The following is a 25,203-nucleotide window of genomic DNA, read 5'->3' as shown; positions in this document are numbered from 1 at the left end:
TTTCAGGAAGGGTCTATGTTAGAGCTTTGATTTAGCAAACTCCACATACTCAACTATCTTTTAATCTTTCACAATTGCTAACACTCACGTGATATTTATGGGTTCAAAGTCTTAATCGGACACAGAGAAAGATTGGGGCTTATAGATTCGCCTCCCAACCTTTTACCTCAAGGGTAATGTCAACAATAATAGTTCATGATAACTTACATCCAATTGGATATATATATCAGGATCTTTCTAACACAATGTGCTTGCCAAAGGATAAAATGTAAAAAGGAAAGGTGAAGATCACCATGACTCTTGCATAAGGGTAGAAGATAAAAGTAAAACATAGGCCCTTCGCAGAGGGAATCAAAGGTTGTCATGCGCTTTTATGGTTGGATGCACAAAATCTTAATGCAAAAGAACATCACTTTATATTGCCACTTGTGATATGGACCTTTATTATGCAGTCTGTCGCTTTTATTTCTTCCACATCACAAGATCGTATAAAGCTTATTTTCTCCACATTAATAGATCATACATATTTAGAAGGCAATTTTTATTGCATGCACCGATGACAACTTACTTGAAGGATCTTACTCAATCCATAGGTAGGTATGGTAGACTCTCATGAAAAAATTGGTTTAAGGAATGTTTGGAAGCACAAGTAGTATCTCTATTTGGTGCAAATAATTTGGCTAGCATGAGGGGGGAAAGCAAGATCAACATGTTGGATGATCCAAGACAATATACTTTATTTCGGATATAAGAAAACATAACCCATTACGTTGTCTTCCTTGTCCAACATCAACCTTTTAGCATGTCATATTTTCATGAGTGCTCACAATTACAAAAGATGTCCAAGAAAGTATATTTATATGTGAAATCTCTCTTCCTTCAATATTCTTTCATGAATTGTTCAAGTGACCAATTATATGTTTGCTGACTTTCAATAAGTTCACTACCTATACTTATTCTGTGTGAAGTCATTACTCCCCATGGTATAAGCATATGAAACATATATAAATTCAGATTTATGATATTCAATTATTCAACCATTTACTCATAGGATATACGTGAAGCACGTGAGTAAATGACAAACTACTCCAAAAGATATAAGTGAACAACACTGAGTAGTCAAATAATTAACTAGCCATGGGAGGATTATTTTTCCTTTAATATTTCAGATCCAATGATTTTATTCAAATAGCAAGTAAAATTGAAAATACGCTCCAAGCAAAACACATATCATGTGACGAATAAAAATATAGCTCTGAGTAAGGTATACCGATAGTTTTTGAAGACGAAAGAGGGGATGCCTTCCGGGGCATCCCCAAGCTTAGGTAATTGAGTCTTCCTTGAGTATTTACTTTGGGTGCCTTGGGAATCCCCAAGCTTAGGGTCTTTCCACTCCTTATTCTCCTCATATCGACATCTCACACAAAACTTAACGAAACTTCGTGAGATAGGTTAGTATGATAAGGAGTAAACATTCACTTCGGTACTGTCAAAGACAAGGATCATAATTCCTCTCACACAATTCCTACTGTACCATATCATTTCTACAATTTATATTGAGGAATATAAGCCTTAGACACTACAAAACAAGCAAACTATGCAATGAAAACATAATCTGTCATAAACAGAACAGTCTGTAATGATCTGAACACCAACCATACCTATGCTACTCCAAAACTTATGAAATAAATTGGTGGACGTGAGGAATTTGTCTTTTAATCTTCTGAAAAAAGAATCAACTCAATCACACTCTTCAGTAAAAAAGGCAGCTAATCTCATGAGCGCAAAGTTTATTTTTTTATAGCAAGATCACATTAACTTTCACCCAGGTCTTCCCAAAGGTCTTACTTGGCATTTTATTGAAACAAAAGCTATAATAAATGATTAATACAGTATCTTAATTATGAGAACACACAAAAACAATAAGGGTAAATATTGGTTTGTCTCCCAACAAGCGCTTTTCTTTAATGCCTTTTAGCTTGGCATGATGATTTCAATGATGCTCACATAAAAGATAAGAATTGAAACATAAAGAGAGCATCATGAAGAATATGACTAGCATATTGAAATCTAACTCACTACTTATGCCTAGGAATTTTGATAGCACATAATTTATAGGAACAAGAATCAACTAGTATAGGAAGGAAAAACAAGTATAACTTCAAAACTTTAAGCACATAGAGAGGAAAATTGATATTACTGTAACTCCTACAAGCATATATTCCTCCCTCGTAATAATTTTCAGTAGCATCATGGATAAATTCAACAATATAACCATCACACAAAGGATTCTTTTCATCATCTACAAGCATAGAAATTTTACTACTCTCCACATAAGCAAAATTCTTCTCATTCGGAATAGTGGAATCATTACTAACTAAAGTTGACACTCTTCCAGATCCACTTTAGATTATAGTATTATTCATACTACAAAATATATAAGTGAAGTTCATGGAGAATTCTTCAATTAATATAGACTAACCAATATCCAAGCTCAAAATGTATAAGTGAAGCACACGAAGCATTCTATAAAGCAATACTCAAAAGATTTAAGTGAAGCTCAAAGACCAATTCTATAAGATCATACTTAGAAGATATAAGTGAAGCACATGAATTATTCTATAAATTGATGAAGGGAAATCACATACTAGCATGGTTCTTAAAGAAATAGAAAAATACAAAGGACATAAATCATGTGAACAAAAGAAAAACCGAGGTATACCGATAATTGTTGAAGAAGAAAGATGGGATGCCATCCGGGGCATCCCCAAGCTTAGATGCTTGAATATCCTTAGAATATTTACTTGGCGTGCCTTGGGCATCCCCAAGGTTGAGCTCTTTCCTCTCTTTATTCTCCTGATATTGATAGCTCCTCGATCTTCGAACACTTCATCCACACAAAACTTTAACAAAAACTTTGTGAGATCCGTTAGTATAATAAAGCAAATCATTATCTTTAGGTACTATTTCAAACTCATTACAATTTCATATTAGAACTATATATACTGTATTCCAACTTATCTATGGTTCATACCCTCCGATACTAGCCATAGATGCATCAAAATAAGCAAACAACACACGAAAAACAGAATCTGTCTAAAACAGGATAGTCTGTAGTAATCTGGAGGTTTAGTAAACTTCTGTAACTACAAAAATTATTAAATAAATTTTAAAATTTTAGAAATTTGTGCATAATTAATATTCAAAAAGTTTCAGACCCATTTGACTTTCCAGTAAAAAATGTAAAATCACGTGCTACAGCCAAAGTTTCTGTTTTTTGTTCTGCACATAGTAAACAAGCAATCTAATCATCCTAAAACCAAAGCTTGACACATTATTTTTATAATACAATGGATATATATAAGGGGATAATTATTTACAGAGAAACTTCCATGAAAAACTCTACATTGTTTCCATGAGCATGAACACAAGTGCTCAAGGTCGACCCTCACTTCTTCAATGCATAACTTTCCAATCACTTCTCTTTTTGAAAAGCTTTTTAGGCATGAGAGGCAAGTAAATTCTTTTTGTATTTTCATTCTTTTAATTTTTTTTATGTTTCACCCACAACTAAACAGAAACAAAAAAGGAAAAACAAAATCTACTTAGTGAATAAAGCAAACAAGCACACATGAGAATATCAACCTCACGCTATTGCTCCCCGGCAACGGCGCTAGAAAAGAGCTTGATAATCCCCAAGTGCAGGGAATCATCGTAGAAATTTCCAAAGGTGGAAGTGATAATTATGGAGTGTCTAACCCACAAGGAGCTAAAGGTAAGATCAATATTCTCTCAAGTCCTATCTGCCACTGTACGACTCTACGTGCACCGAAGGTTTGCTTCCAACTAGGAACGAGAAATAAAACTATGTTGTGGGTATGAAGAGGATAACTTTGTATGATATCAGAGAGCTAAAATATGAAAGTACGTGCTGTTATCATAAATTTAGAATATATTACTAAATATTATAAATAGTGAGTGTGGAGTAACGGTGGATCAGTGTGCGGAATTGTCCTAGGCAATTGTTAACAAAACCGGTAATCACTATTGCAGTTTCATATGAGGGAGAGGCATAAGCTAACACACTTTCTCTTCTTGGATCATATGCACTTATGATTGGAACTCTAGCAAGAATCCACAACTACTAAAGATCATTAAGGTAAAACCAAACCATAGCATTAAAGTATAAAGTCCTCTTTATTCCCATACGCCATGTCTCATTTATCCGTGTTTGAGTTTCAGTCACTCACGCAACGCAGACAATAAGCAAACCATGACATATTGCAACACCCTACAGCGGGAATCCCTCACGCTTGCATGACACGGTGGGCACCATAGGACAGCACCAAAGGAAAACATACAACTCATACCAATCTAAATCATTAATCAACCCAAAGACAAAGGTATCTACTCAAAACATCATAGGATGGCAACACATCATTGGATCATAGTATGTGGCATAAAGCACCATGTTCAAGTAGGGATTACAGCGGGGTGTGGGAGAGTGGACTGCGTAAAAGAGATGAGGATGGTGATGATGATGGTGATGTTGATGAAGACGATCACCGCAGCGATGATTCCCCTCCCGATGGCACTCCGGTGCCACCGAGAGAGAGGTGGAGAGGTTCTTCCCCTTGTGCTTCCTCCTCCATGGCCACCCCCTTGGATGGGGGGAGGTTCTCCCTCTGGTCCTTGGCCTTCATGGTGATGATGGCCCCCCGGGGATCCTCCTCCATAGCCTCCGGTGATGATGCCCCCCTCCGTCAGGGTGCCAGAGAGGGCCTAGATTGATTTCTCGTGGCTACAGAGGCTTGCAACGGCGGAACTTCCGATCTAGGTTATTTTTTGGAGGTTTCTATATTTATAGGAATTTTTGGCGTCGGTCCCACGTCAAGGAGGTTCCTGAGTCGTCCATGAGGTAGGCCCACGCGCCCGGCGGGAGGGGGGTGGGCGCGCCCCCCACCCTTGTGGACTGCCCAGGACTCTTCTCGCCCAAGTCTTTTACTCCAGGGTCTCATAAAAAATCGTCAAAAATTGGCACGTCAATTGGACTCCGTTTGGTATTCCTTTTCTGTAAAACTCAAAAACAAGGAAAAAAAGAAACTGGCACTGGGCACTAGGTTAATAGATTAGTCCCAAAAATCATATAAAATAGCATATAAATGCATATAAAACATCCAAGTTTGATAATATAATACCATGAATACTTCATAAATTATAGATACGTTGGAGATGTATCAAGCTCCCACTCAGATAAACATCCCTCTAGTCATCTAAGTGATACATGATCCGAATCGACTAGGCCGTGTCCGATCATCACGTGAGACGGACTAGTCATCAACAGTGAACATCTCCATGTTGATCCTATCTACTATATGACTCTTGTTCGACCTTTCAATCTCTTGTGTTCCGAGGCCATGGCTGTACATGCTAGGCTCGTCAAGTCAACCTAAGTGTTTCACATGTGTACATCCGACTTACACCCATTGTATGCGAATGTTAGAATCTATCACACCCGATCATCACGTGGTGCTTCGAAACAACGAACCTTCGCAACGGCTCACAGTTATGGGTAACACATTTCTTGAAATATTTAGTGAGGGATCATCTTATTTATGCTACCGTTGTCCTAAGCAAATAAGATGTAACCATGACAAACATCACATGCAAATCATAAAGTGATATGATGTGGCCAATATCATGTTGCGCCTTTGATCTCCATCTTCGAGGCGCGGCATGATCACTTTCGTCTCTGGCATGACACCATGATCTCCATCATCGTGTCTTCATGAAGTTGTCTCGCCAACTATTACTTCTACTACAATGGCTAATGGTTAGCAATGGAGTGAAGTAATTACATGGCGTTTTTCATTGACACGCAGGTCATACAATAAATTAAGAAAACTCCTATGGCTCCTGCCAGTTGTCATACTCATCGACATGCAAGTCGTGATTCCTATTACAAGAACATGATCAATCTCATACATCACATATATATAATTCATCACATCCTTTTGGCCATATCACATCACATAGCATACCCTGCAAAAACAAGATAGACGTCCCCTAATTGTTGTTGCATGTTTTACGTGGCTGCTATGGTTTTCTAGCAAGAACGTTTCTTACCTACGCAAAAGGCACAACGGTGATATGCCAATTGCTATTTACCCTTCATAAGGACCCTCTTCATCGAATCTGATCCGACTAAAGTGGGAGAGACAGACACCCGCTAGCCACCTTATGCACCAAGTGCATGTCAGTTGGTGGAACCAGTCTCACGTAAGCGTACATGTAAGGTCGGTCCGGGCCGCTTCATCCCACAATGTCGCCGAATAAAGATAAGACTAGAAAAGGTAAGCAAATTGAACAAATCATCACCCACAACTACTTTGTGTTCTACTCGTGCATAGAATCTACGCATATACCTAGCTCATGATGCCACTATTGGGGAACATAGTAATAATTCAAAATTTTCCTACATGTCACCAAGATCAATCTAGGAGATGCTAGCAACAAGAGAGAGGGAGTGCATCTTCATACCCTTGAAGATTGCTAAGCGGAAGCGTTACAAGAATGTGGTTGATGGAGTCGTACTCGTGGCGATTCAAATCGCGAAAGATCCGATTAAGCGCCAAACGGACGGCGCCTCCGCGTTCAACACACGTACAGCCTGGGGACGTCTCCTCCCTCTTGATCCAGCAAGGGGAGAGGAGAAGTTGAGGGAGAACTCCGGTAGCACGATGGTGTGGTAGTGGAGTTTGCGGTTCTCATGCAGGGCTTCGCCAAGCACTAGAGAGGAGGAGGTGGTGTTGGAGGAGGGAGGGGCTGCGCCTGAGGAAAGGGGTGCAACTACCCTCTCTCTCCCTCACTATATATAGGGGGAATGGGGAGGAGGAGGTTCCCTAGGGTTTCCCTAGGGGAGGGCGGCAGCCACTGATGAGGACATAGACCTAGGGTAGGGTAATAGGCCTGACCTATACGTACTACCTAAGGTCCTTGCCCTATAAGCAAAGAAGTTCAAGAGTAAACAAGGTGGACCCAATAAAGGCGTCGAGTGCAATCCACTCGACCTACCATTCACTCGGAGACTACTTCTTCTTTGAGTCACTCGACTATTCAACCACTCGACCATGTAAAAGACCACTTGACATACAAGAAGACCTAAAGCCGTTCTGCACAGCAACGGTCAGGCATTTACTCGTATATTTAATGATCATTTGTAGCACTTTATTACAGACGGTACCTGTAACGCTCTCTCTTTATGAACATTGAACCCTGTGTAACGGAGGGGAGATGGGGTCCTGGCGCACTCTATATAAGGCACTCCCTCCTCTGGGACAAGGGTTCGCACCCCCTGTAACTCACACGCATATAATCCAGTCGACCGCCTCTGGGCTCCGAGACGTAGGGTTGTTACTTCCTCCGAGAAGGGCCTGAACTCGTAAAACTCGCGTGTACAACTCCTCCATAGCTAGGATCTTGCCTCTACATTCCTACCCCCCATTCTACTGTCAGACTTAGAACCACGACAGTTGGCGCCCACCGTGGGGCAGGTGTCTTAGCGACTTGTTGGAGAAGTTGCGATTTTTCCAATCCCCATCAACATGGTTTCGGGCGAAGGTTTGGCCGAGGGCTGCGAGATCCATCTCGGCGCGCTCGTATTCGTCATCGACGACTCTGCTTGGCTCCAAGAAGCGCCACTCGACGTCGAGGCGCTCCCCGTCCGCGGGGCAACGCACTTTCGCGCGTGCGTCCGTGGCATCCTCCTACGGCAGCTGTCGACTCAGTATCGGTCGGCTCCTATGCTGACCTCCCTCCCTGCAGCCCACCGGAGCAAACGTTCCGGTCGATCGAGGCTTCAGCGGTGGGTGAGGCATGCGGTGGCTCGCCAGTCGGCCACCCCCCAAGTCGCTGCAATCGAGCCCGACGAAACTCTCTACGGCCTGTTTGACTGGCTCCGTAGAGACTGCATCCAAGTGCGATAGCAGCGACCCCGCGGCGGAAGTTTTGATGGTCAATGGACCATGCAGTCCTCCTAGCTTCACTCGTGAAGACGGAGGCGATGGGGGCGGCGATCCGTCGCGTGTTCGCGAAGAGTACCGCCCCGAACCCCTCTCTTCATGGCGGAGGGAAGAACTTCGCCGCTGGAACATGGACGCGCTTCACACTCCTATCATTGGAGAAACCCCTGAGGCCCAGGCCTTGGAGGAGGCGTGCCTGGCCAACTTGGCTGAGCGCACTCGACTGGAGAACCTCCAGCGCGCACTCGACGAGCGTGCTCGGCAGCGTATCCCCGAGTCCAGTCGACGCCAACTTTTTCCACCTACGACTCAGGTATACCAAACTCCGATCCAGAATCTCGCAGCTGCGGCCCGAATAGCGGGGTCAATTCAACCTTCCTAGTCAGAAGCTGGTCGAGGTTTGGTGCAGATCCGGGCTTTGCTACGAGCAGCGGGAGAGTAGAATACAACAGTATCTCAGTCGCGGAATAGGATTCATAGCAGATCCGTGGTTGGAGACACAGTCCAGTCGACTGACAGCCCGAGATCGCCCCTGAGGCGTGAGGAACATGGGGACCGGCGAGATCAGTACAGAAACCGCAAGCAGTATGATCACGGACTCGATCACGATGATCGTCGTTGAGTGCCCACGCCTCCCCCAAGGAGTGGGTCATACGTGCCTCAACAGCATGATGACATACTTCCTCGTAGTGGTGGGCGAAGGATTCCAGTCGACCCCAGGGAACCGAGCTTTGATGCGAGATCTATTCTCATTCAGGGTCTGGTTGACAGAAACAGAGCTCACAGAGAAGGCCACGATAGAGATTTTCCAACCAGCAGCAGAGTGCATGTCTCAGGTCCAGAGTGCTTCAACAGAGCCATCAGGGATGCGGTGATTCCTCCCAACTTCAGGTTGGCGACTGGAGTCAGTAAGTTCATTGTTGAGTCCAAGCCTGACACTTGGCTTGAGGATTACCAAGTGGCTATACAGATTGGTGGTGGCAACGATGAAGTTGCCATGAAGTATCTTCCTTTGATGTTAGAGGGCTCGGCCAGAGCGTGGCTGAATCAGTTAGTGCCTGGTAGTATTTATACTTGGGAAGATGGTGCCCGAGTATTTGTCAGAACATTTGAAGGTACTTGCAAATGGCCAACAGGGCTGACAGAATTACAGTGTTGCGTTCAGAAACCGAATGAAACTCTGAGAGATTATATCCAGAGATGGATCACATTACACCATACAGTGGATAATGTGTCAGATCACCAAGCAATTTGTGCCTTCAAAGAAGGCGTTAAGTATCGGGAATTGAATCTAAAATTCGGTCGGACAGGAGATATGACTCTGACTCGGATGATGGAGATTGCCACCAAATACGCCAATGGTGAAGAGGAAGACCGACTCCGGAGTGGCAAGCACAAAACAGTCGCCCACGAAACTGGAGGAGGGAACTCCAATCGGAAGCAAAAGCGCAAAGCCGAGCCAGCTGCTCCTGGAGAAGCCTTAGCCGTGACTCAAGGAAAGTTCAAAGGGAAACTGAAAGGACCGTGGAACCCCAAGAAAGTAAAATATCAAGATGGAAATGATGTGCTAGATTTACCATGCCACATTCACACCAAGAAAGATGAAGAGGGTAATTTCATTTACCCGAAGCATACCACTCGACAGTGTCGACTCCTAATCCAGCAATTCCAAGAGAAACAGCCCAAGGAAAAGGAGAAGGAAGCGGACAAAGTTGAGGATGAGGAAGAGGACGATGATGGTTACCCCCAGGTCAATTCCACTCTAATGATTTTCGCTGATGTTGAGAGTAAGAGTCGACTGAAAGTCATCAACAGAGAAGTGAACATGGTTGCTCCGGTGACACCCAGTTATTTGAAGTGGTCTCAGACTGCCATTAAATTCGACCAGTCCGATCACCCAGCACACATAGCCTCCGCTGGGAGGCAAGCGCTGGTGGTCGACCCAGTAGTCAAAGGCACTCGATTGACTAAGGTTCTGATGGATAGTGGCAGTGGTCTGAATATACTGTATGCAGAGACGTTGAAAGGAATGGGCATTCCGATGTCCAGACTCAGTGAAAGAAATATGAGTTTCCATGGAGTTATTCCTATCAAGAAGGCTGCGTCACTCGGCCAGATCGCCCTTGATGTAGTTTTCGGTGATTCCAAGAATTACCGCAAAGAAAAGTTGACATTTGAAGTTGTGGATTTCCCGAGTGCTTATCATGCTATTCTGGGCAGGCCAGCTTATGCATGTTTTATGGCTCGGCCATGTTACGTGTACCTCAAATTGAAGATGCCTGGTCCTAAAGGGGTGATCACTATCACTGGCAATCAAAAGAAGGCAGAAGAGTGCTTCCAGAATGGTTCAAAGATCGCTGATGCATAGATGGCAGTAGTGGAATTGCAGGAGTATCAAAAAAATGCAGATCCGAGTGATTTGTTGCGAGTTAAGAAGCCTGCCACAGATTCAGCATTCCAGTCGTCTGGTGTAATGAAGCCGATTCATATTCACCCAACGGATCCCAATGCTGCTCCGACTCACATTTCAACAACACTCGACTCCAAATAGGAAGAAGCGCTCATCCAGTTCCTCCGTGAGAACTGGGACATCTTTGCATGGAAACCTTCTGACATGCCAGGTGTTCCCAGGGGACTGGCTGAGCATCGTTTGCGAGTCGACCCAAAAGTGAAACCAGTCAAACAACATCTTCGACGGTCCGCCATACAGAAGATAAAGGCAATCGGTGAAGAAGTGGCTCGGCTTCTAGCAGCAGAGTTTATCCGAGAGATTTATCACTCCGAGTGGTTATCTAATGTTGTCATGGTCCCAAAGAAGGACGACTCACATCGCATGTGCATTGACTACAAACATATCAATCGGTCCTGCCCAAAAGATCACTTTCCTCTCCCTCGCATCGACCAAATAGTCGACTCGACTGCGGGGTGTGAGCGTTTGTCCTTTTTGGACGCTTATTCCGGGTATCATTAGATCCGTCTGTATGGCCCCGATGAGATAAACACAACTTCCATCACCCCATTTGGGTGCTTCTGTTATGTCACTATGCATTCGGCATGAAGAACGCTGGAGCCACATTCATGCGGATGATTCAGAAGTGTTTACTCACTCAGATCAGTCGGAATGTGGAAGCATACATGGATGACATTGTGGTCAAGTCACGTAAAGGTTCCGACCTACTGGCTGACCTTGCTGAAACCTTTGCCAACCTCAGAAGGTATGATATCAAGCTTAATCCATCAAAGTGCACGTTTGGAGTTCCAGGCGGAAAATTACTCGGTTTTCTCGTTTTCGAACGAGGGATCGACGCTAACCCAGAGAAAGTGGGTGCCATACTCCGGATGAAACGCCCTGTGCGTGTGCATGATGTTCAGAAGCTTACTGGTTGTTTGGCCACCCTAAGTCAATTCATTTCTCGCCTAGGTGAAAAGGCACTGCCTCTTTACCGACTGATGAAGAAGTTAGATAAGTTCGAGTGGACTCCTGAAGCTGATGCAGCATTTGCAGAGCTTAAAGCACTACTTTCCACCTAGTCGGTGCTTGCTGCTCCAATCAGCAAAGAGCCTTTACATTGCAGCCACTGAACAAGTCGTCAGTACAGTACTTATGGTCGAGCGGGAAGAATAAGGAAAAGCTTACAAAGTTCAGCGCCCAGTATACTATGTCTCTGAAGTTTTGACTCCATCAAAGCAAAGATATCCACATTATCAGAAGCTTGTTTATGGGATTTATATGACCACGAAGAAGGTTGCACATTACTTCTCTGACCACTCCATTACAGTCGTCAGCGACGCTCCATTATCAGAGATTCTGAACAACAGAGATGCAACTGGTCGAGTGGCAAAGTGGGAAATTGAGCTCCTTCCCTTAGATATCAAGTTTGAGGCAAAGAAAGCTACCAAGTCCCAAGCAATAGCGGATTTCCTCGCCGAGTGGATCGAACAGCAACTGCCGACTCAAGTTCACTCGGAGCACTGGACCATGTTCTTTGATGGTTCCAAGATGCTGAATGGTTTCGGTGCTGGGGTGGTACTGGTATCCCCCCGAGGAGACAAGCTTCGATATGTCCTCCAGATTCACTTTGATTCCTCCAATAACGAAGCAGAATATGAAGCACTCTTGTATGGGTTACGTATGGCCATCTCACTCAGCGTATGTCGCCTCATGGTCTATGGCGACTCAAATTTGGTAGTCAATCAAGTGATGAAGGAGTGGGGCGTCAGAAGCCCAGCCATGACTAGCTACTGTAACGCAGTGAGGAAGTTGGAAAAGAAGTTTGAGGGGTTAGAGCTCCATCATATACCTCGACTTAAAAAATCAAGCAGCCAATGATTTAGCAAAGATAGGCTCCAAGAGAGAAGCCATTCCCAGTAATGTGTTCTTGGAGCATATTCATGCACCTTCAGTTCAAGAAGATCCCTTCACTGAAGAGCCCCCACAGCCAAAGAGTGCCACCGATCTGACTGAAGTCGAGATTCTAGCCGTGGTTGACCTAATCATGGATATTTTGGTTATTACTCCCGACTGGACAATGCCATACATTGCGTATATCCTTAGGAAGGAACTCCCAGAGGATGAAGAAGAGGCTCGACAGATCGTCCGTTGATCCAAAGCCTTTACTGTGATAAGAGGACAGCTGTTTAGGGAAAGTGTAATCGGAGTCAGCCATAAATGCATAACCCCGGAAGAAGGTCTAGCGATCCTCAACGACATCCACTCGGGGACCTGTGGCCACCATGCGACCATTGTGGCTAAAGCATACCGAGCTGGATTTTATTGGCCACGAGCAAATGAAATGGCGAAAGATATAGTCGACAGATGTGAAGGCTGCCAGTTTTACTCCAATATGTCCCACAAACCCACGTCAGCCCTAAAGACCATTCCACCTGTCTGGACCTTTGCTGTTTGGGTATTAGATATGGTTGGACCGCTGAGGACTGGTAGGAGCGGCTTCACTCACGTGCTTGTAGGAGTCGACAAGTTTACCAAGTTGATTGAAGCCAAGCCTATCAAGAATCTGGAAGCTAGTACTGCCGTCAGCTTCATCAGAGAATTGACATTCAGATACGGAGTTCCACACAGCATCATCACTGGCAATGGATCGATCTTCGATTCAGATGAGTTCAGAGCCTTCTGCGCCTCCCAAGGCACATGAGTCGACTATGCTTCAGTCGCCCATCCCCAGTCGAATGGACAAGTAGAGAGAGCAAATGGCCTGATTCTCAAAGGATTGAAACCCCGACTGATGCGAGACCTCAAGCATGCAGCGGGCGCCTGGGTTGATGAACTTCCATCAGTTCTTTGGGGATTGAGGACAACTCCCAATCGGTCGACTGGCCGAACTCCATTCTTCTTGGTCTATGGAGCTGAAGCTGTTCTACCGAGTGACTTGCTTCATAATGCACCACGAGTCGAGCTCTTTTCTGAAGATGAAGCAAAACAAGCTTGGCAGGACGCAGTCGACCTCCTCGAGGAGGAAAGATAGATGGCCTTGATCCAGTCGACCATTTATCAGCAAGACTTGCGTCGATTCCACGCCAGAAATGTGAAAGGTCGAGCCTTTCAAGAGGGAGACTTGGTTCTTCGAGTGGATCAGCAGAAACCACACAAGCTAGCTCGTGCTTGGGAAGGCCCCTTCATTGTCACTAGAGTGCTCCACAATGGAGCATACCACCTTTACAATGTCGAGCATAAGAAGGATGAGCCACGGGATTGGAATGCGGAGTTGCTTCGCCCCTTTTACATTTAAGTACTCATTCAAATAAAATGTAATAAGAAATACCTTTGTAATTTGCTTATCAAAGACAAGATCTTTACAGTCCTCTTAAATGCTTGTTGTTGCTTTTATTTGCGTCTGAAATCCCCCAGTGGGTGACTTAGCTGTGAATCCGTTTCTCCTAAGTTTAAAAGAAAATCCTACCGAGTGGTGAGCAAGCCTCCCACTCGGAGGCTTAGCTACGAATCTGTTTCGCCTAAGTTTAAAAAATCCTACTGAGTGGTCAACAACCCTCCCACTCGGGGGCTTAGCTGCAGTCCAGTACTCACCTATGTTTGTAAAATCCTACCGAGTGGTGAGCAAGCCTCCCACTCGGAGGCTTAGCTGCAGTCCAGTACTCGCCTAAGTTTGTAAAATCCTACCGAGTGGTGAGGAAGCCTCCCACTTGGAGGCTTAGCTGTAGTCCAGTACTCGCGTAAGTTTGTAAAATCCTACCGAGTGGTGAGCAAGCCTCCCACTCGGAGGCTTAGCTGCAGTCCAGTACTCGCCTAAGTTTGTAAAATCCTACCGAGTGGTGAGGAAGCCTCCCACTTGGAGGCTTAGCTGTAGTCCAGTACTCGCGTAAGTTTGTAAAATCCTACCGAGTGGTGAGCAAGCCTCCCACTCGGAGGCTTAGCTGCAGTCCAGTACTCGCCTAAGTTTGTAAAATCCTACCGAGTGGTGAGCAACCCTCCCACTTGGGGGCTTAGCTGCAGTCTAGTACTTGCCTAAGTTTTAAAAATCCTACCGAGTGGTGAGCAACCCTCCCACTCGGGGGCTTAGCTGCAGTCCAGTACTCGCCTAAGTTTAAAAAATCCTACCGAGTGGTGAGCAACCCTCCCACCCGGGGGCTTAACTGCAGTCCAGTACTCGCCTAAGTTTAAAAAATCCTACCGAGTGGTGAGCAATCCTCCCACTAGGGGGCCTAGCTGCAGTCCAGTACTTGCCTAAGTTTAAAAAATCCTACCGAGTGGTGAGCAACCCTCCCACTTCGGAGCTTAGCTACAGTCCAGTACTCGCCTAAGTTTGTAAAATCCTACCGAGTGGTGAGAAACCCTCCCACTCGGAGGCTTAGTTGCAGTCCAGTACTCGCCTAAGGTTAAAAACTCCTATCGAGTGATGAGCAACCCTCCCACTCGGGGGCTTAGCTGCAGTCCAGTACTCGCCTAAGTTTAAAAAATCCTACCGAGTGGTGAGCAATCCTCCCACCCGGGGGCTTAGCTGCAGTCCAGTACTCGCCTAAGTTTAAAAAATCCTACTGAGTGGTGAGCGACCCTCTCACTTGGGGGTTTAGCTGCAGTCCAGTACTCGCCTAAGGTTTAAAGTCCGTACTTATCCGCAAGGACGACGAGGTGGAGGTCGACTGCAACCTTCTCCTTTGGGGCTGCGCCACAAATACAACATGCTCTCCATCCCCATCCGCAAGGATGATGAGGTGCAGGTCTACTGCAACCTTCTCCTTAGGAGCTGCACCACAAGTACAAGGTATGCTCCATCCCTATATGCAAGGGCGACGAGGTGCAGGTCGACCGCAACCTTCTTCTCCGAGCTACGCCACAAATACAACATGCGCTCCATCCCCATCCGCAAGGATGACAAGGTGCAGGTCGACTGCAACCTTCTCCTTAGGAGCTGCGCCATAAGTACAACATACGCTCCATCCCTATCTGCAAGGGCGACGAGGTGCAGGTCGACCGCGACCTTCTTCTCCGAGCTACGCCACAAATACAATGTGCGCTCCATCCCTATCCGCAGGGACGACGAGGCACAGGTCGATTGAAGTCTCCACTTCAAGGCTACATCTTAAAGAGAAAAGTCCAAGCGATGGCAAATACAAGCATATTCAGAAATAAACCAAGTTCAGATAGATCCTAAAAGTTCCAGACGACGGATCAAAAGTATTCGAGCATCAAGCCCAAAGGAGTTTAACGGTTACACGGTCACTCGGCATTCCGAGGCAAATAAAGGTGGAGCATAATGTTTTTCAGTCATGCGTCAGGAGAAGGACTGGCTGGGTCGCAGAAACTATCAAGGTCTATGCTGTCTGCTATACAAGTGGCGGCTTCAAGGAAAGTGTCCATGAAGGACTGGAAAGTGTGTCTCTTGGTGTTAGCAACCTTGAGTTCCGCCAGCTTGTCTTCTTTGACGTCTTTGCAGTGCACTCGGACCAGGGACAGCGCGACATCAGCGCCACAGCGAGAGGATGACTTCTTCCATTCTTGCACTCGGTCGGGGATTTGATTCAGTCGAGTCATTAGGGACTCGAGATCTTGGGACAGTTCCGCCTGAGGCCAGAGTCCAACATCAACCCGAGTCATCGCCGCTTTTAGGCAGGCAAGATAAGTAACCGTGATGTCCATGCGAGATTCCAACCGCAGCACATTCATCGCAACATCATCCTTGACTGGACAGTTTATGGGGTCAAGACCCGTCTCGACCCGCCCAGTTTCCGCTTCAAAGTCTTGACAAAACTCTGCATAGTCGAGTGAATGGTGAGTCGATGATATAATTAGACTTGACAGTCGACAGAAACAAGTCAGTCAACCATCAGTACCTTCAAAGTTTAAGACCAGCTTTGCAGCAAGCTGGCCCAGATAAGACTCCAACTCGCCCTTCTTAACTTTGAGGCTTCGAAGCTCATTAGTCAGCTTGTCCTTGTCCTTCTTCAGTCGCTCGACCTCCCGATTGGCATCAGAAACATCGGTCTTCAGTTTGGAATTCTCTTCTTCTAGCTTGTCGACTGAAGCAAGCTTCTTGTCAGCAAGCGCAGTTTTCTCTCGCGCTTCCTTCTGTGCAGCAGCAAGATCCAGATCCTTCTTCTCCAAAGCCTGCTTCATTTTCTCTAAAGAAATAATATTCTTCATACGGGCTTGGAGTTGACGGTTTTCACTACGTACATCTGCTCGAGTGGAGTCCCTCGGTTAAAAAAACGGAAAGGAAAAGTGCCAGCAATAGTAAGATAAACAGTTCATGATCGGTTACCTCCCATGGCAGCTACTTCATCGCGAGCAGTCTTGGGATTCTTTTTGGCCAGTTCCAGATCAAGGTTGAGGCCGATTTGTTGCTGGTTCAGTGTAGAGAGTTGAGCACCGAGATCACAAGATTTCTGCGGCCAACACATAAGACTTGTCAGTCGACTGAAATGAAAGACATCACTACGACAGCTACTCCAAGACTACCATCGAATCAAAAAAAAGATAGGTTCAGATTCTCAGACCATAGTCGACTGCCCGCAGTCAGCTATGGTTTCGGGGACTACACCCAGTGGGTGCACTTAGCGTGCCCCCACTAGTTTTAATTCCACTCAGCATGGTCCGCCCAGCGTGAGTTGTAAAAAAGACAGTTCAGATTCTCAGACCACAGTTGACTGCCCGCGATCAACTATGGTCTCGGGGACTACACCTAGTGGGTGCACTCAGAGTGCCCCCACTAGTTCAAAGATTCAGCTTGAGTCGATCCAAAGTGACTTATACAATTTCAAAACAGCCAAACCCCAATGGGTGATCAGATGAGAAATATGACCAACTAACCTGGACATTGGTTTGCAGAGCAGCTCCGGCATTGAAGGCCACCTGGCTGGCCTCATGCACCACTTTCATTTGCCCCATCACAAGATTTAACTGAAGAAGAGCTTCCTTGGCAGCAGTCGATGGGTCGTCTGGAGTATGATATGCAGTAAAAAGCGATGCTGGCAGAGCAGTCGAAGCAGCTGCAGGATCTGAAGCGTGGAGTTGTATTGGTGCAGCAAAAGTCTGAGTAGCTGATCCTGATGGACAACCAGTCAACAGCGGGACAACGAAGGTGACGTTGGTTCGAGCCGGATCTGTCGATTGCTCGACTTTCGCCCCAGGCATCACGGTCGACTGAAGAACCTGGACCTCAGGCGCTTTCCCGCCCAGTTCCTTGTCTTTCCTCCTCCTCCCCCACAGGGGTACTTCTTCTTCATCATCCGGGAGCACAACAACGTCCCGCGGAACTGCAATAAACAGAGAAAGTCGTACGGATAGCTGACGAACAATCCAGTCATCCAAATAAATTCGAATCGGGCATACTAACTGGCTTTGGAGGTAGCTGCGTTGACAGTTTCCTCGTCGACCGGATTCTTGTCAATATCCATGTCGGTCGCAGCTGATGTCGGGCTGTAAAGGTTCATCATCCACTCATTCAGAACAAAAAAGTTGGTCGGAACAAGAAAATACAGGAAGAATATTTACCCAGAAGCAACAAGGATGTCCATCTTGATTCTAGGCAAGGTCTTCTGAGCCTTCGAAGGATTGACCTTTGGTTGCTTGGGGACCTTCTTAGCCAATTCTGGAGTCGGAGACCGAGCGTGTTTTTGAGATGGAGCACTCGAGGCCACAGCTTTACCGCGCCTGCCCATGGGATCATGGTGCTGCTTCGATCGAGTTCAGAACAAGGCAGTGAGTCGGCTACTTCCTCATCGCCCGACTCATCGCTCTCATCTTCATCATCGTCGGCTGGTGACTCCCACTCGACGCTCTCCTCCGCACTGTCCTCACGCTCTTGGTTTTGCTCCAGAGCTTGTTCACCATTGGGCATTGAATACATCTCCGTGTAAATCTACAAAACAAGGAGCCGACTGCAAGTCAGTCGGATAAACAAACAGTCGGAAAACATGTCTAAAAGCTCAGTTGAAATGGCCAAACCTTGTCTGGTTGGTTTCTGTCGCTGAAAGGGTTGACTCTCCTGGTGCCCCTGGGGTTGTCCTTGTTCCCGGTGATACCCCTCAGCCACTCGGCCACTGTTTTGGCCGCCACCTCCTTCGGATGAACCCGAGCGGTGTCACCAGCCCCGGAGTACGTCCACATGGAGTGTTCACGAGCTTGGAGTGGTTGGATGCGCCGACTGAGGAACACCTCTAGTAGATCCATTCTAGTGACACCTTGGTTAATCAACTGAACCACTCTCTCGACAAGCATGCCTGTCTCTGCCTTCTCTACGGCAGTCACTTTAAACGAAGATGGAGTTTGAACACGATCAAAAGAGAAAGGGGGAAGTCCAGTCAACTGGCCTGGCGTCACGATGTCCTGGCAGTAGAACCAGGTTGACTGCCAACCCCTGACCGACTCCGGAAGAGTCATCGAGGGAAAAGAACTTCTTTTCCTCTTATGAATACCCAGACCCCCCACACATCTGGATAAAATGGGTTTTCTCATCGTTCGAGTTCGCTTTCTTCACTGTTTGAGAGCGGATGGTAAAGATGTGCTTGAAAAGACCCCAGTGCGGTCGACACCCCAGGAAATTCTCGCGCATGGATACGAACGCGGCAAGATACGTGATGGTGTTGGTAGTAAAATGATGGAGTTGGGCCCCAAAGAAATTCAAGAAACCCCTAAAGAAGGGGTGTGGAGGAAGTGAGAAGCCGCGGTCGACATGGGTGGCGAGCAGAACGCACTCACCCGGTCGTGGCTGCGGTTCCGTTTCCCCCTCCGGCAGCCGCGCAGACTCGTGGACGATCAGCCCTAGCTCGGCCATATCGTCCAAGTCCTCCTGTCGAAGCGAAGATTGGATCCAATCTCCCTGGATCCAACCTGATGGCAGCCTCGAGTGCGATGAAGACCCCCGATTCGTCTTCCTGCTTTTCGCTGCCCCCGTCGCCTTCTTCGCGTGTTGCAGCGCCGCCGTTCTCTCCTTCCCATGACGGCGGAGCGGTGACGTCGAGAGTGGAGAAGCTGGATGGGGTGAAGGAGCAAGAGGAATAAGAAGGAGAATGGGCACGCATAGTGTGGACGCCTCGGTCTCGCCGCTTTTAAAGGCCCACTTCTGAGTGGCTGACGCGTGGGTCCGGGCGATCCTGTCAAATCCCTCAAACAGTCATGCACGGGATTCGTGGCGAAAAAGGTGGCGCGGAAACTGAAACGCCATGTCTATCCACTCCGCTTACCACGACATGTTCCGCCTGGCGCGCTCCTACCGAAATTTCGAATCTCGCAAAATCCGGGATCCTCGGCAACTGATCATGCCAAAGATTTCGCATCAAAGATGACACTCGACAGGCGACGTTATAAAAACCAATCGGTAATTGCTGAATCGATCAAGGCGACTGAAACGAAGCCGAAAGTTCCAACACTGGCCTCCATTCAGAGATGAATTCTTGAGAAAGGCAAGAGTCAAGACAAGATCAACTTCAACCTTCTTTTTCACTCGGACCTCAATCCATTCGGGGGCTAATGATGAGGACATAGACCTGGGGTAGGGTAATAGGCCTGACCTAAACGTCCTACCTAAGGTCCTTGCCCTAGAAGCAAAGAATTTCAAGAGTAAACAAGGTGGACCCAATAAAGGCGTCGAGTGCAATCCATTCGACCTGCCATTCACTCGGAGACTACTTCTTCTTTGAGTCACTCGACTATTCAACCAGTTGACCATGTAAAACACCACTCGACGTACAAGAAGACCTAAAGCCGTTCTGCCCAGCAACGGTCGGGCATTTACTCGTATATTTATTGATCATTTGTAGCACTTTATTATAGACGTTACCTGTAATGCTCTCTCTTTATGAACATTGAACCTTGTGTAACGGAGGGGAGCTGGGGTCCTTGCGCACTCTATATAAGCCACCCCCTCCTCTGGGACAAGGGTTCGCACCCCTGTAACTCACATGCATATAATCCAGTTGACCGCCTCCGGGCTCTGAGATGTAGGGCTGTTACTTCCTCTGAGAAGGGCCTGAACTTGTAAAATCACATGTACAACTCCTCCATAGCTAGGATCTTGCCTCTACATTCCTACCCCGATTCTACTGTCAGACTTAGAACCACGATAGCCACAGGGGAAACCCTAGATGGGTTTGGGCACCCCCACCCCTAGGAAACTTGCCCCCAAGCCGGGAGGGGCCACTGCCCTAGGGGAGGCGCCCCCACCTCTCCAGGTTACATGAGATGGGGTGGGAGGGGCGCACAACCCCTTAGTGGGCTGGTGTGTCCTCCCCTTGGCCCATAAAGCCCCCCAACGATTGTCGGGGCCTCCAAAACTCCTTTCGGTCATGCTGGTCGTCACCCGGAACTCCCTGAACAACTCTGGACTCCAATACTCTTCGTCCAATATATCAATTTTCACCTCCGGACCATTCCGGAGTTCTTCGTCACATCCGGGATCTCATCCGGGACTCCGAACAACCTTTGGTAACCACATACTATTCCCATTACAACTCTAGCGTCACTGAACCTTAAGTGTGTAGACCCTACGGGTTTGGGAACCATGCAGACATGACCGAGACATCTCTCCGGCCAATAACCAACTTCGGCATCTAGATACCCATGTTGGCTCCCACATGTGCCACGATGATCTCACCAGATGAACCATGATGTCGAGGATTCAATCAATCCCATATACAATTCCCCTTGCCCATCGGTATGTTACTTGCCCGAGATTCGATCATCGGTATCCCCATACCTTGTTCAATCTCGTTACCGGCAAGTCTCTTTACTCGTTCCATAACACATGATCCCATGGCTAACTCCTTAGTCACATTGAGCTCATTATGATGATGCATTACCGAGTGGGCCCAGAGATACCTCTCCGTCATACGGAGTGAGAAATCCCAGTCTCAATGCGTGCCAACCCAACAGACACTTTCGGAGATACCTGTTGTCGATGTACAAAAATAGGGGCACATTTTTGTACCCCTTTACCTGTGCACGGGCAGTCAGAGCCGCGCCCGTGACCACAGCGAGTAGAGCAAGGGAGGTAAGCCAAGGTAAGATCGAAGCCCAAGACGAAGCAAAGCAACGACAAGAACCAAGGCCACAAAGATCAGATGGGCAAAGCAGGTTTCCCCGGCAAGGACCCTTGCCGGGGCAACTCGCCCACCCCAGCCGAGTGAGCCACCCTTGAGCCCACCAACACTCGACAAATGCACTAGACAGGGCTCGGGAGGCACCTCTGTGCTGGCATGCAGATCTTCGTGAAGGGAAAGAAAAGTCAAGGTCAAATGAGGATAGGAAGGCAGCCATCCTCACCGAAGAAACCCACAAGACCCCCGGCAAGATCCTTGTCGGGGACGCCTGCACGCCACGGAAAGACCCCTGCCGAGCCACCCAGCAAGGCCCTCGCCAAGCGCACCAGCAGGGCCACCGTCAAGCCCACACCAGCCAAGTCTCCGCCACCGTTCGCATGCAGCTGCCGACCCAACCAGCTGGGTAGGCACCTGCATGGCGACATGCAGCCCTTCGTGGAGATTCCACCACCGCGCCACCTCAGCTGCCTGCCTACCTACATGGCACCGCATGCATCGCTGGCTAGGGCACGTGTCAAAGCTTGGAGGAGCGGCGACGGACAGGACGGGCCTCACCCCCACCCCCGATAAAGTGGAGGGACACCTAAGCCTCGCATTTAATGTGCTTTGTCTTGTAATACAAGGATAACCTCGCAACACTGTTGCCTTTCCACCTCCTGTGTGCCACTGTGGCAACCCCTTTTTCTATAAAAGGAGGCCCAAGGCGACGAGGGGAGGGATTCGGCTTTTTGGAGCTCGTTACAGCCCGTAGCTAGTTCGAGAACTCAGAATACATCCACCAAAGCAGGACTAGGGCTTTACGCATCCTCGCGGCCTGAACATGGATAAATGAACCGCGTGCTCTCTGTTAGACCTGCTCTTCTCTCAACCCCGCGCCCCGCAACCACAGTAGGGATTCTTGTGATCCCATAGGTGTCGTTTCCAACCGACATCTTTGGCGCGCTAGGTAGGGGGCGCATTTGTGACAATCTGGTCTGATAGTTAGCCTAGTGGTTCTTCGTCGCCATGGCCCCTAAGAAGAAGACGGCCATGACGATCGGCTCGTTGGGGGCCAAACGGCCCGTGCCAGCACGGACGAGCAGCGGACCGGTCGCGGACAGGACTCGGGCCGCGGCCCACGAACAACAGCACCACCCAGGAAGTCGGAGCCTGGCGAGCGGCATCGTTCGTGCACCAGATGGTCGGCCCCATGCCACCGGATCCAAAGACGGAGGTGGACCCCTGCTAGCAGAGCGGGGCCCTCCGAGGGTGTCGTTGCCCCAACTCCGGGCGGCGCGGCGACCTCGAGGACGCATACACCGGCACCACCGCGCATTCTTCCCATGGTGTGCGCACCGAACAACGTCACCACATTGGTGACCCTGGCCACCACTGTGGGAAGAGCCCTGTGCGTCATAAGCAAGGCAAAGGAGTTCAACACTGTAAGTGCATCTAGTGCCACCCCTAGTTGGTTTTGGAGTATTGACGACAAACCTAGTTGAGGGACTAATGTGTTTGTGAGAATTGCAGGATAACACAGGTAGAAGTCCCTCATTGATTCAGTTTTCCTACCAGAGATGACCCCTAAAAATGTATGAAGACATTGATGTCAAAGGTGGTATATGAAGATATTCTCATTGAGGACTATGATAAGAGAAGACATCGCATGAAGCCTATGGAGCTCGAAGACTTAGATCTTTTGTAGTTCTTTTTCTTCTTTGTTGAGTCATAGGAACCACCGTACTGTTAAGTGGGGTCCAAGTGAACCAGTCAGAATGACTGAAGTGATGCTTAACCAAAACCTATGTCTTCGAGTGAAGACTATGAGAGCAAATCTTGTCCAGAGTCGGACAAGTCAGCTTTGCTTGTAGCCCAAGTAAAGTTGTCGTGTGAGTTTGAAATCTGACCGTTGGAACACGTGTCAGTTCCTTAGTGACCCAGGGTCATTTCGGACAAATCAGGTCGGGTTGCCTAGTGGCTATAAATAGCCCACCCCCTACAACCATAAACGGTTGGCTGCTCAGAGTTAGAGTACGGCTTTTGTCATTTGAGAGCAACCCACCTCGAAGCCTTTGAGAGAGAATTCCTTGCAAGGATAAAGCCCTAACCACCCAGAGCCAAAGAGTGTTTGGCATCACTTAAGTCTTCTTGTCTGTGTGATCTGAAGACTTATTAAACTTGAGGACTGTGAATCCTCCAGCCGGTTAGGCGTCGCATTCTGAGCATCCAAGAGACATTGTGGATCGCCGGTGAACGAAGTCTGTGAAGGTTTGGGAGTCTACCTTGAAGACTTACCAGAGTGATTGGGCGAGGTCTGTGTGACCTTAGCTCAAGGGGAATACGGTGAGGACTGGGTGTCCTGAGCTGCGTGTTCAGGACTGGGTGTCCGGGACTGTGTGTCCTCAGGTTTAAATACCTAGCCGCCCTAACCAGACGTACAGTTGTCACAGCAACTGGAACTGGTCCAACAAATCATTGTCTTCAACGAGTCACTAGTTTCATCCTTCCCTTCCCTTTACTTACTGTTGGTCCTTGTGAAGCCATTGTATAATTGCATTATCTTCTGTCTTCACTGAGTGACTGCTTGTTTTGTTTGGCTTCATAATATCCTCCTGCCTGATCCTTACTACCTTGCTGCTATTAGTCATTGTGCTTTCACTTCATTGAATACTTGACTATGGTTTGCCCAGTGTAGTCTACCTTCCGCTGCATGGTAATAGGTTTATTTCTATCGTTTGTCTTCGAAACTTCCATGTTTTGAAGACTTCCATAAAAATCGCCTATTCACCCCCCTCTAGTCGATATAACGCACTTTCAAACACGCTCGCCGAAGCACTGGTGAAAATGGCACACAGCCGCTGGGTCATGACAGAGCTCCTTCTAACATAGTTAGAAGTCGAAGCGTGCCACGATCCACTCAGATGTCGCCGCCACCCACGCTAGCGGAAGCCTTGGCGCGCGCGCAGCTGCTCCTCGACTTCCCTCCTGCTACGGAGAAGCTAGATGAGTGGAGGGCCACCATCCGGAGCCTCGTCTCCGTCGCGAACAAAGACGAGTCACGACCGGCGCGGCCCTTGGGTCGGCGCTCCACCGAACCACCACATGCTGGCGCTGGGAGGGTCGGGGGAGCTGCGGCCACGGTGCACTCTCCCCCTCCTCGCCAGCCGCCACGGGCTTCGGCCCGTCGCGACGACACTGGTGATAACATCTCCATAGCGTCGTTCGATCCATGGACCCTCCGCGACCAGCGCCAGGTCCTTCGGGAGCGAGCTCACGAAGACGCTCGAACCACCGTCGAACACCGGCGCGAAGCGCGCCGCCAGTCGGACAAGCGGGCGGGACCTACTACGCACCACCCGGCACCGGGCGCCTCGGCGGCCTACCTTACGAGGTGGGCTGCCCGGCTTTTACCCGTGAGGTGAGGCAGTTCCAGTGGCCGTCCCACCGCATGTTCAAGCCCGACGTCGGCGAGAAGTACACCGGCAAGACCCATCCGTCCGAGTTCCTCAGCATCTACACCATCACGATGCAGGCCGCTGGGGCTCGCGACGACAAGGTGCTTGCCAACTACTTCCCGCTGGCGCTCAAGCACAATGTGATATCTTGGTTGATGCACTTGCCGGCGGACTCCATCTCTTCCTGGTCAGATCTGTGCCATGAGTTCGTTGGCGCATTCACGGGAGGCCACCAA

Source organism: Triticum urartu, chromosome 7 (assembly GCF_003073215.2).
Source record: "Triticum urartu cultivar G1812 chromosome 7, Tu2.1, whole genome shotgun sequence".
Taxonomy (NCBI): Eukaryota; Viridiplantae; Streptophyta; class Magnoliopsida; order Poales; family Poaceae; genus Triticum; species Triticum urartu.
This window is presented reverse-complemented; position numbering follows the sequence as displayed.